Source organism: Bos grunniens, chromosome 11 (genome assembly GCF_055505025.1).
Source record: "Bos grunniens cultivar Pamir isolate PY7600 chromosome 11, Bosgru_T2T1.0, whole genome shotgun sequence".
NCBI classification, from domain to species: domain Eukaryota; kingdom Metazoa; phylum Chordata; class Mammalia; order Artiodactyla; family Bovidae; genus Bos; species Bos grunniens.
In genome coordinates this window covers 28683190-28693649 of record NC_141175.1, presented here as the reverse complement: position 1 = coordinate 28693649, position 10460 = coordinate 28683190, and the positions used below count along the sequence as shown (strand labels likewise).

At 48.3% G+C, this 10460-nt stretch overlaps 1 long non-coding RNA gene across 1 annotated transcript; it reads left to right on the top strand.

Moving 5' to 3' along the window:
• Window positions 1-1542: 1542 nt before the first annotated feature.
• On the top strand, window positions 1543-10039 carry LOC147362775 (uncharacterized). Its single transcript, XR_015135814.1, has 6 exons — window positions 1543-1669; window positions 4519-4613; window positions 5079-5162; window positions 7530-7575; window positions 8905-9072; window positions 9799-10039. It is a non-coding gene; the product is annotated as an uncharacterized LOC147362775 (long non-coding RNA).
• The last annotated feature ends 421 nt before the right edge of the window (window positions 10040-10460 follow it).

The following is a 10460-nucleotide window of genomic DNA, read 5'->3' as shown; positions in this document are numbered from 1 at the left end:
GGGTGCAGGGAGACCCAGTGACTCTGCCATTGCCCAGTGACTCATCGAAGCCTCTTCCACTAGTCCCCTTGCTCTGAGAGTGATTTCAGCACTCTGATTTGCCCAGGGCATGGAAGATGTTTGTGTGTGAGGAAGAGAAGAGAGAGGATGCTAAAACATGGCAGCTAGCTGGGCGCCTGCAGGCTGCGTGTAGCCACTTGTCACTCTTGCTTTAGGTCAGCCACCATGGGGCCTTGCCAAGCAAGAAACTTGGATGGCAATAAATAGAGCCATTTAGCTGTAACGGGGCTGAGTGCACAGAGGGTGAGGCTTGGGAAGGAGATGGGTCCAAGGAGCTCTTGGCACATCAGGGGCTTGGTAATGCACTCTTTCCGTCTTGGAGAAGGCTGATTCAGTTACGCCTGAGCACTTGGGGAGCATTGCCTCAGACGCCTCCTGCAGCCCCAGTGCCCTTGGCGGTCCCGGTGTCGACCTGCCTTCTGTCTGATTGGCCGTGCGGAGCCTGGCCAGATGGCCGCTGGGTCCTGGTGGCTTGGGAAGTGAGAACTCCACCTCCCGGGCCTGGCTGGCCCCTGCTCTGTGGGTGCCAGCTTTTGATTGGGAGGTCCCAGGAGCTTGGAGCTGTCCTCTGAGGTTTCTGGGACCGGGCTGAAGGGAAGGACTTTGACAGGGTGAGTTTTGTCGTTTGGTTCTTCCCGGCCCTCAGCCTTCCTGCTTTTCGCAGGGCCAGAGGCTGAGGAGTGAGGGTGGGATGGCTTCTGTGGGGGTTGGGGGTAGAGAGAGAAGCCTGTTCTGTGGTGTGGTGGCTGGGTCCTGGATTTGCGGACCGAGGCGGGTGGAAACCGAAGGCAGGAGGTCTACCTGGAGCAGGCCTTGAATCTGCAGAAGCTCTTGGGGCTCTGCCTGACTTATGTCAGGTCCTGCGTCTCAGGCCTCAAGTGGGACATGTCCCCTCTGGTTGGAACAATTTGTTCCCCTCCAGTCTCCTCTCCACTGACCTTCCTCTGGCTCTTCCGTCCCAGTCACAGTGGCCCCTGCAGCTCCTTACAGGTACCATGTATGTTCTTCCTCAGGGCTTCCTTCTGGCTCTGCTTTTTGCCTAGAATACTGTTCCCTCTCTGTCCCCTTGGCTAAATCTCTTCACTTTCTTCAAGTACGTGCTCAAACAAACAAAGCAAAACCTGACCACCATGTTCAGTTCTGCAAACTAACCCTCTCACCTGCCCCTTTTGTCTTTTTTCCCCCAACACTTAATAACTTATAATGTACTGTTCTATTGTGCACATTTATTAGGTTTATTTTTAGTGTCTATTTTATTTATTAGGTTTACATTCTCTACTGGAATGTAAGCTCCCTGAGGACAAGGATCTTTGTTCCAGTCACTACTAGAAGAGTGTCTGGTACATAGTAGCTCATCAAATAAATGAATGTATCTGGAGAGAATTGGGGTAATTGTTAACCCCACGTCATGGTGCATCAGAGAATCTGTTGGGTGTTGGCTGGGAACAGGCTTTCCAATAAATGAGGATCCAGTGTTTTTCAGGTTCACGCTCAAAGGCCGAGGATGCACCACCAAGGAAGAGAGCGCTGGAGGAGAGGTCTTTCGGGAGTGGATATGTGACATAGGCTGATGCCATTGATTGGTTGAATTGGCCACTCAAATAGTGAGGTCTGCTATCTTGGGCATCCAAAACTATCATGAGCTGAGCCATAGGTAGCTTATTAACGGCAGTAGCTAATCGGCTGACATGGACAGTAGCTTTCTTGGGTGGAAGGGAGGGGATGGAGTTACAGCTACATGCTGGGAGGTGGTATGGCCATAGTGAATCCCAACCTTGCTCTAACCTGTAGCCCACTGGCATGTCCACGCAAATGTCCATGCAAATGAATGACATATATTCAGGATCAGAAAGAAATATCTTGCCCCTCCCCTGGGTCATACCTTATGTGTAACCTTCTCTGGGGTCAAAGTGCAGAATGGGAGAGCCATGGAGTTTGGTGGGCATCAGAGGGCAGGTCCCCAAATGGCTTATGAGTCAAACTTTTTTGCTGCATCCGGCACAGGTGACCTTCCTTGTCCCTCCGGCCCCATCATTCTTTCCCAGACCTCCATTATCCAAGGCCCTCGGTTCTACATAGGCCTGGAAGTCTTGGAATCTGAACAAGCTGCTGTTCAGCATTGCTAATTGCTCTCATACATAATCCCAGTTATTTTGAAAGGGGTATAATATAATTAGAAGGGGATGCACCTGTGATCAAGAGGGGGTGTGCATGTGATCAAGACGAAGTGCTCATGTGCTTGGCATGCCTGTCTGTGACATCGCACGGTCTTGATCACAGCCTTAAATATTTCATCCTTTTCATTACGATTAAGCTGGACAGGTTCTTAGTTTTCCCTTTTGGTTCATAAATTTACACCTTGGCACAGGTTTATTCCGATATGCTAACATTAGGATTTGTACATCAGTTATGTCACCCAACTCTTCTTCTCTGTTCCACATTAAATCTAGTTGCAAAATTGTAACAGAAGGATCCATTTTTAGGCCCTTTTTCTCTGGAGTCTAAAGTATAGGGTGTCCATGCAGGGGCACTGGGTACGGAGGGCCTCAGCAGCTGAAACATTTTCTATTGTCTCTAAAACTCGGGCAGTGGGGCCTCCAGGCTCAACCACTTTGGAATTGTGGAAAATTCTAGAGCCAGGTGCATTTTTGTAGCCAGATGACTCATTCAAAGGCATCTTCCTCCTCTAAACCTTCACACTGTTTCTTCACTCAAAACCAAACCAAGCTCAGGTGGTTGGCCAAGCTTGGAGGAAGTCCAGGCCTACTGCTGGAACCAAGGGACACAGTACCACTGGTGTCCACGAATGGGCTCTTGGTGCCCCTGCGGGGCCATGACCCACAGGCAAAGAGCCCTCTAGACTCCCTGTCACTGATTTCTAAATTTGTCACCAAACAAAATTCATTTGGCCCTACGCATAGCAACCCAGAGGCCGAGGCCAAAGGTTGACCTAATCTTTGCAATCAAGAGGGACTTTGCAGTGATTAAAGAGCCATTTCCTGCTCATGTGTTGACACTAGCAGCTTCCAAGTCATATAGAAGAGAAGCTGACAGGCAGAGCCCTGGGAGAGTGGCTGGTCCTGGCGGGGGCAGAGTCTGGGCGGGGGTGGGGGTGGGGGGTGTTGAGAGTTGGAGGGGTGTCTACACCAAATATGCAACTGTCTTGTGAGACCATCTTAGTACTTTCCTCTACAGTGTGTGTACACTTGGGGGATTGTTCACTGTCAACAGTCAATGTTCGTGGCAGGGCAGGCTTGAGTTTGAGTGGAGATAGGTGTCCTGTGTGAGCTATGGTTACCTTCCAGTTATTTCCAGAGCTTGAAAAAACTGGAGGAGAAAGGCCAGAGAATGCCCCATGACTAGAGAATGGAGTATACACTTCACGGGGTCCCCCTTCTTACAGAAGGATGAAGAGGGCCCATGGGAGGTCAGGCCTTAGCTGAAAACAGAGAACTTGGGGAGGAAATGGATGTGAATTAGGATGCTTTAAGATGCAAGTGATAAAAATCTAACCCCAAATATCTTAAGCAAAGCAGGGAGTTTATTATTGGTTGAAGGCCCTGGGGTAGAGGTCTGGCTCACATGGCATCATTGGGGCTCTGTTCACTCAAGTCCTTGGCTCTGTGCCCTGCTGCCACTGGCTTTGTTCTACAGATGGCTTCCCCCTGGGATGCAGCAGATGGCTGCTGACAGCCTTACACTCATGTGTTCCCTGCTTGGCACCAACACTGGATCAAAGCGACTTCTATATCCCGGTTTATTTTGAGAAGACATGAGACTAGTGCTGTGTGGTCATTTGCCAGAGGGTTGGGCCAGGAGGGCGTGGTCATGAGGACGGGCCAGCTGATAGAGCTCCATGACCGTGGGGAGCCGAGTACCCCCAAGGGGAGCCAAGACGATACTCCACTTCTTCCTTCACCCTCTCCAGAGGCTCATCTCTCTTCCATTTAGCACTTCCCAGGGCCAATGGCTAATAATTTGAGGTTAGAATGAGAAAGACAACTTGTAGGAATAAATGCACATTTTTGCATTTCAGATCATTTGTACATGTAGCTGAGAAATTGCTCTGATCCAGTTACTTTGGCCTGTTTCCTGTTTCCCCTTTTTTGAACAGTAGTGCTCACAGCAGTTATCTTGGGCTTGTCCCATCATTATATGTTGGGTATGTAAGAGGCAGATAATGTGTCACTCTGGGTCTGGGTCTTTAGTGGAGACCCCATAGAAGAAGACCCATACCATGGGACCTCACTGGTGTTTGGGCCTGGTTTAGATGAAAAGTTCCTGGAAGTTAAGCTGCTGCCATAATGGAGTGAGATCCGGGTGCCCTGGGGGAGATCATAAGGGCATTTTGCACATTGAAGACTGTGAATTATTACAGCAGAATGTTTATAGTTGTGGCAGGGTGTATTTCAAAAGATGCTTGTGATGGTCTCTCCCATCCACGTGTTCTGTTTGCAGTGTGACCGCACGGCCCATCATTAAGAGGCAGAATCTTTGTTCTCCTTCCCTGAACCTGGCTGGGGTTTGCAACTGTTTCAGCAAGGAGAGTGTGGGTGAGTGGTTCTCTGAGCTTCTAAGACTGGGTCCTAAAGGTTGATACAGGTTCAGATTGGTTCTTCCTCTTTTAGGACATTAGCTGTGGGGAAGCCCAGCCCAGGGGAAGAGGCTGTAGGTGTTTTGGCCAATAGCCCTGGCATCAGTCGCCAGACATCCGAGTGAGGAAGGCTTTCCTCTCCAGCTCCAGCCCCGCTCTTACTATAACTGTGGGACAGAACCACTGAGCTGAGCCTGCCATCCTCCCAAGCCATAAGAGATAATAACAGTAGTAGGAGAAGCAACAATAATAATAGTAGTAGTAATAATAAATGTTTCATGTCACAAAGTTTTTTTTTTTTTTTTTTTTACACAACAATAAATAATGGGAATGCTTTCTATGAAGATCACAGAGAAGTCTTAACTATCTACAGTCTTGAGATGAGGTTGGCCCATGGCTACTGAAACTCTAAAATATATTTCAGGAACAATTTGGGTTGGAAGGAGGCTGCCCAGTGTGTGGAGTCAATTTGGGAAGGCAGTGTTGGCACCATCTTCAGAAGGTCTAGGTAGGTATACGGGCCTGGAGATGACACCTGACCTTGACCCAGAGTCCTTCCATGGACAGGAATTCACTATTCTCAGAGCCTGTATTTCCAGGGAGCTACAAGAAAGCAGTGGAGGCTGGTGGAGGCCAAGGAACACCCTTTTGTTTGCGAAGGGTGTGCTGTTCAACCAGTTTCTTGGTCCAGAATCGTCGTGCACAGACATCTGCCCAGTCTGTAGGCCACTGCAGGTCATCCTGGCCTGGTAGCAGAAAAATCTGCAGAGTTAAGTGGCTTCAATGAGCTGTTCTCTAGACAGTTCATTTATGATGTGAATATTTGGAAAGAACCTTTATTGAGATATAGATGTTGTGAAGGTCATTTTCACCTGGGAATCTTTTCTGGCATAATGGATGCAGAGATTGCCCAAGCTGCCCTCTAAGACTTAGCAAAAGAGGTTTTTTCTCTGGTTTTCTTGGAACTCAGGGCCGGTTTCAGAGAGTCAAGCTCTCGGTGATAATGCAGCCCATTTATGGAAAACTTCCGGTGAGGAGGGAGCTGTGCTAAGTGCGTCCATGAACATCACAGCAGCTCTCTGGGGGGAGTGTCAGGATGCCCATTTTATAGATGAAGAACTGAGGCCTCAGAGACAAGGTGACTTGCAGAGAACATATAGCTGAAAGAGCCAGGGTTTCAATCCCTGTGGCTCAGTCTCTGTGTCAAGTGTCCCATCTATTCTTGTCAATATACACAGATGGAAAGGGAGCCAGGGTGCAGGAGAACATTGTTTAGTGTATCAAAGGAGCACGGGAGTTAATGGAAAGAAACAATCTGAGCAAGAAACTAAAGCAGTGTTGGATTATAAACCAAGTATAAAATAAGTATTGATGAGCTCATGCTGATATAAATACATGACTGAATATAAAAATAAATAGGCAGAGACCTCCCTGGAGGTCCAGTGGTTGAGAGTTGGCTTTGCAATGCAGGGGATGTGGGTTAGATCCCTGACTAGGGGACTGGGATCCCCATGCCTTGAAGCAACTGAGCCTGCAGATGGCAACTGGAGAGTCCATGTGTCATGGACGAAGATCCTGCATGGCGCAACAAAGATTTAAGAGCTGCAGCTAAGACCTGATGCAGCCAAATAGATAAATAGATATATTTTTAAAATAGGGAAGAACAGACAAACCTTCTGCACAGAAGAATTCCAAATAATTTACGTAGATACTCCACCCTGATGGAGGTGGTACCTTCCTCTACACCCAGTAAGTGTGGGCTGTATGTGTGACTTCCCTCTAGAGAGTAAAGCACGGAAAGGGGGAGAACGTAGAGTCACTTCTCAGTGGAGAAATCTGACAAGCACGGCATCAGCCAGGTGATCAAGGTCAACATCAACCGTGATATAAGTCTTGTGCATAGCATGCCCCTTTCAGATGATGCGATGAAATGACATTTTACCTCTACAATCTTCCTTTCAACAACCCATGGCCCTAGTCTAATTAATAGAAAAACATCGAACAAATCACAATAGAGGGAATTTTATCAAATACCTGACCAACACTCCTCAAAACTGTCAAGGACATCCAAACAAGGCAAGTCTGAGAAATAGTTACAGCAAGTGTTGCCTAAGGAAATATGATGAATAAAGGTGTTGTGGTGTCCTGGATAGGACCCTAGCCTAGAAAAAGTCATTAGGTAAAAACTAAGAAAATTTGAATCTGGTGTGAACTTTAGTCAACAATAGTTATCAATATTGATTCATTACTTGTATCAATTGCACCATGGTAGCATAAGATGTGGAGAAGGCAATGGCACTCCACTCCAGTACTCTTGCCTGGAAAATTCCATGGACGGAGGAGCCTGGTGGGCTGCAGTCCATGGGGTCACTAAGAGTCGGGCACGACTGAGCGACTTCACTTTCACTTTTCACTTTCATGCATTGGAGAAGGAAATGGCAACCCACTCCAGTGTTCTTGCCTGGAGAATCCCAGGGATGGGGGAGCCTGGTGGGCTGCAGTCTATGGGGTCGCACAGAGTCAGACATGACTGAAGTGACTTAGCAGCAATAGCAGCAGCAGCATACGATGTTAATAAGGAAAACTGGGAACTCTGTATCATCTTCACCATTTTTTTTTTCCTGTAAATCAAAGACTATAATAAAAAAAATTAAGTTCTTTAAAAAACAAAACAAGACACCATAACAGGTCAAGAAAGTAACTGCAAAAGAAAGTGAAGAAGTGAAAGTCTCTCAGTTGTGTCTGACTCTTTGCAACCCCATGGACTATTCAGTCCACGGAATTCTCCAGGCCAGAATACTGGAGTGGGCAGCCTATCCCTTCTCCAGTGGATCTTCCCGACCCAGGAATTGAACTAGGGTCTCCTGCATTGCAGGTGGATTCTTTACCAACCGAGCTACCAGGGAATCCCACAGAAGAAGGTAAAAAGCTTTACATTTTAGTTATTTTAAAAAATAATTTTATTTATTTATTTTTGGCTGTGCTGGCTGCATTGCTGCATTGGCTTTTATTCATTTGTGGTGAGCAGGGGCTACTCTTTAGCTCTCTGGTTGTGGTGTGTGGGCTTCTCATTGTGGTGGCATCTCTTGCTGTGAAGCACAGGCTCTAGGCTGTACAGGCTTCAGTAGTTGTGGCCCCCTGGCTCTAGAGCACAGGCTCAATTGTTGTGGCGCATGGGCTTAGGTTCTCCATGGCATGTGGCATCTTCTCCGATCAGGGACCAAATCCGTGTCTCCTGCGTTGGCAGGTGAGTTCTTTACCACTGAGCCACTAGGGAAAGCCCACATGGAGAATAGTATTGAGATTCCTTAAAAAACTAAAGAGGAAGCTACCGTATGAAACAGCGATCCCACTACTGGGCATATATCTGGAGAAAATTATTATTTGAAAAAATACATACAGCACAGTGTTCACTGCAGGGCTATTTACAATAGCCAAGTAGCCAAGACATGGTAGCCACCTATATGTCCATCGACAGATGAATGGATAAAGATGTGGCATGTATATACAGTAGAATATCACTCAGCCATAAAAAGAATGAAATAATGCCATTTCCAGCAACATGGATGGACCTCGAGATTGTCGTACTGAGTATAGTAAGTCAGACAGAGAAAAGACAAATATGATATCGCTACAAATATCCTCAGTCAACATTCATTTGTGCGCCTGAGATCTTCGTCTGGGTGGAGCCTGGGGTCAGGGGGCTGGCTCTGGGTCTTTCCCCATCCTTGGGCTTATGTGACTCACCTTCCTGCCTCCATCCTAAAGGAGCCGGACACCATGGGACCCTCCCCATATATTTTGCTTTAGGCCCTCTCTGAAATACCCAGATAGTAATATTTGATGCAAATATCCTGAGTTGCTTTGCAGATGTGAAAACCTCCCACCAAATGAAAGATGTTAGCTAATCGATGACCATGAGCACATAACCCCAGGCCTCCTGGAGCCTAGGGACTGATAATATTAAGCTCTAACATCACCCTGCTACCTCACCATCAGCAAGTAGGAGAATCCATGTATAAGCTGATCACCTACCCTGGAACCCCCCACCTCCCACCACCAGGTGATTTGCTGAAACCCTTCTGGGAGCTTGTTTTTTTTTTTTTTTTTTTTTTAGGGCATGAACCACTCGTCTCCTGGCCCTGCAGTAAACCTTTTTCTGCTCGAAGCTCCGATGTTTTAATGTGTTGGAGTACACGAACTAGTGCTAACCATCTCCTCTTGTGTTCATTTTCCTCTCTCGTCATCAGGTGCCTGGAGCTGCTGGCTTTTCCCTGCCAGGCAGGAGACCCCGAAGCTGCTCTGTCCTCCCTCCCCTCTGTAGGCTGGGGAGGGCATCTTTCTGATCCTTGGATAAAATCCCTCCTATCAAGATCATCCATCAGTATCTTCCTGAACATTCCCAAAGGCCGTCTGAGGTAGAACTTAATGAGGATGGGCTTTGTCTTGGGTGGAGAGGTCTTCCGTATCCCTTAGAATTTCCATCTGTCTCCATCCACTGATTCAACCAATGCTGCTCGAGTTTCTCTCTTATGCCAGGTGTTAGGAATACAAGGGTGAAAAAAGACAGTTCCAACCCTCAAGGTACTTATATTCTGGTAGGGCAGAGGGTAAGTAAATGGATAATTCAAGGCAATGCCATACATCTTACCCAGAAAAGGAAATGGCAACCCGCTCCAATATTCTTGCCTGGAGAATCCCATGGACAGAGGAGCCTGGCAGGCTATACGGTCCATGGGGTCACAAGAGTTGGACATGACTTAGTGACTAAAGAGAGAGAGAGAAGGTTTTTGGGACGCAGCAGAATAGCCTGAAACCCAGTCTTGGCGGGTCAGGAAAGTTATAGCTTGCAGAAGTTACAGCTGAGACCTATAGTGAAATTTCTCTGCCAAGGGGGCTTCCAGTCCAGACTTGAGTCTCCTTTCCCTGGAGCAAGCGCTAGAGAGAACTGGAGAGGATGAAGGTCCTCAGGCTTGGAGGAAATAGGAGGGAGGAGGGAGGAAGCAGGAAAGGGAAGTGGATGGAGGGCGATGCACATCATCGGCACCAGGCCCTGGGTCAGCAGGGGACGAGTGGCCCTGCTGGCTGGGCACTGAGCCCGTGTGCTGCTGGCCAGGTGCCCACCCTTCCTTCCTTTGCCCCAGGACCAGGCTGAGCTTCCATGGGAGCCTGAGTGACCCCAGCTGGAACCAGAGGGCTGCAGGGCCTGGAGCCATCAGCCTGGCCTTTGTCATCAGCTTCTTGGCAGGGTCATGGTGGCAGAATGGCTTATCCCGCCTCAGCTGGAACAAGATGTGGGCGGCACGTGGTGGAGGGGTTTGCCAACCTGCCAGCCCAGTCGCTCTTCTCCGATTTTCTTCCTGGATCTGACCAAGTGAGAATAAACACAGCAAACTTTTAGTTCAGCCTCCTGGGGCCTTGGTTTCGATCTACCCAGGGCATTTCTGGACACCCTCCACTGCTCCTTTCAGCCAGACCTGTGTTGTGTTTGTGCAAGAAGAGGTTGAGGTCATTGAGGATCCGGTGGATACCCTGATCCCGGCTCTGGGGAATGTTCTGGAGGCGCCGAGCCAAAGTGCTGTGCGTCCTGTCGAAGCTCCATAGATGTTCAAGAGCTGAGGGCTTTCAGGGTTTAGAAGAGTGTTTGGAACATCCAACCCAACTTCCTTCCCTGAGGATTTCCAGCAGCAATACCCCCCGCCATGACAGACTGGAACCACTTGGGAGTGCACTTTCAAGTTATACCCCCTCAGTGATTCAGACCATCTCCTGGGTGCATGGTGAATCAGGGCGGTGGGAGGTGTGT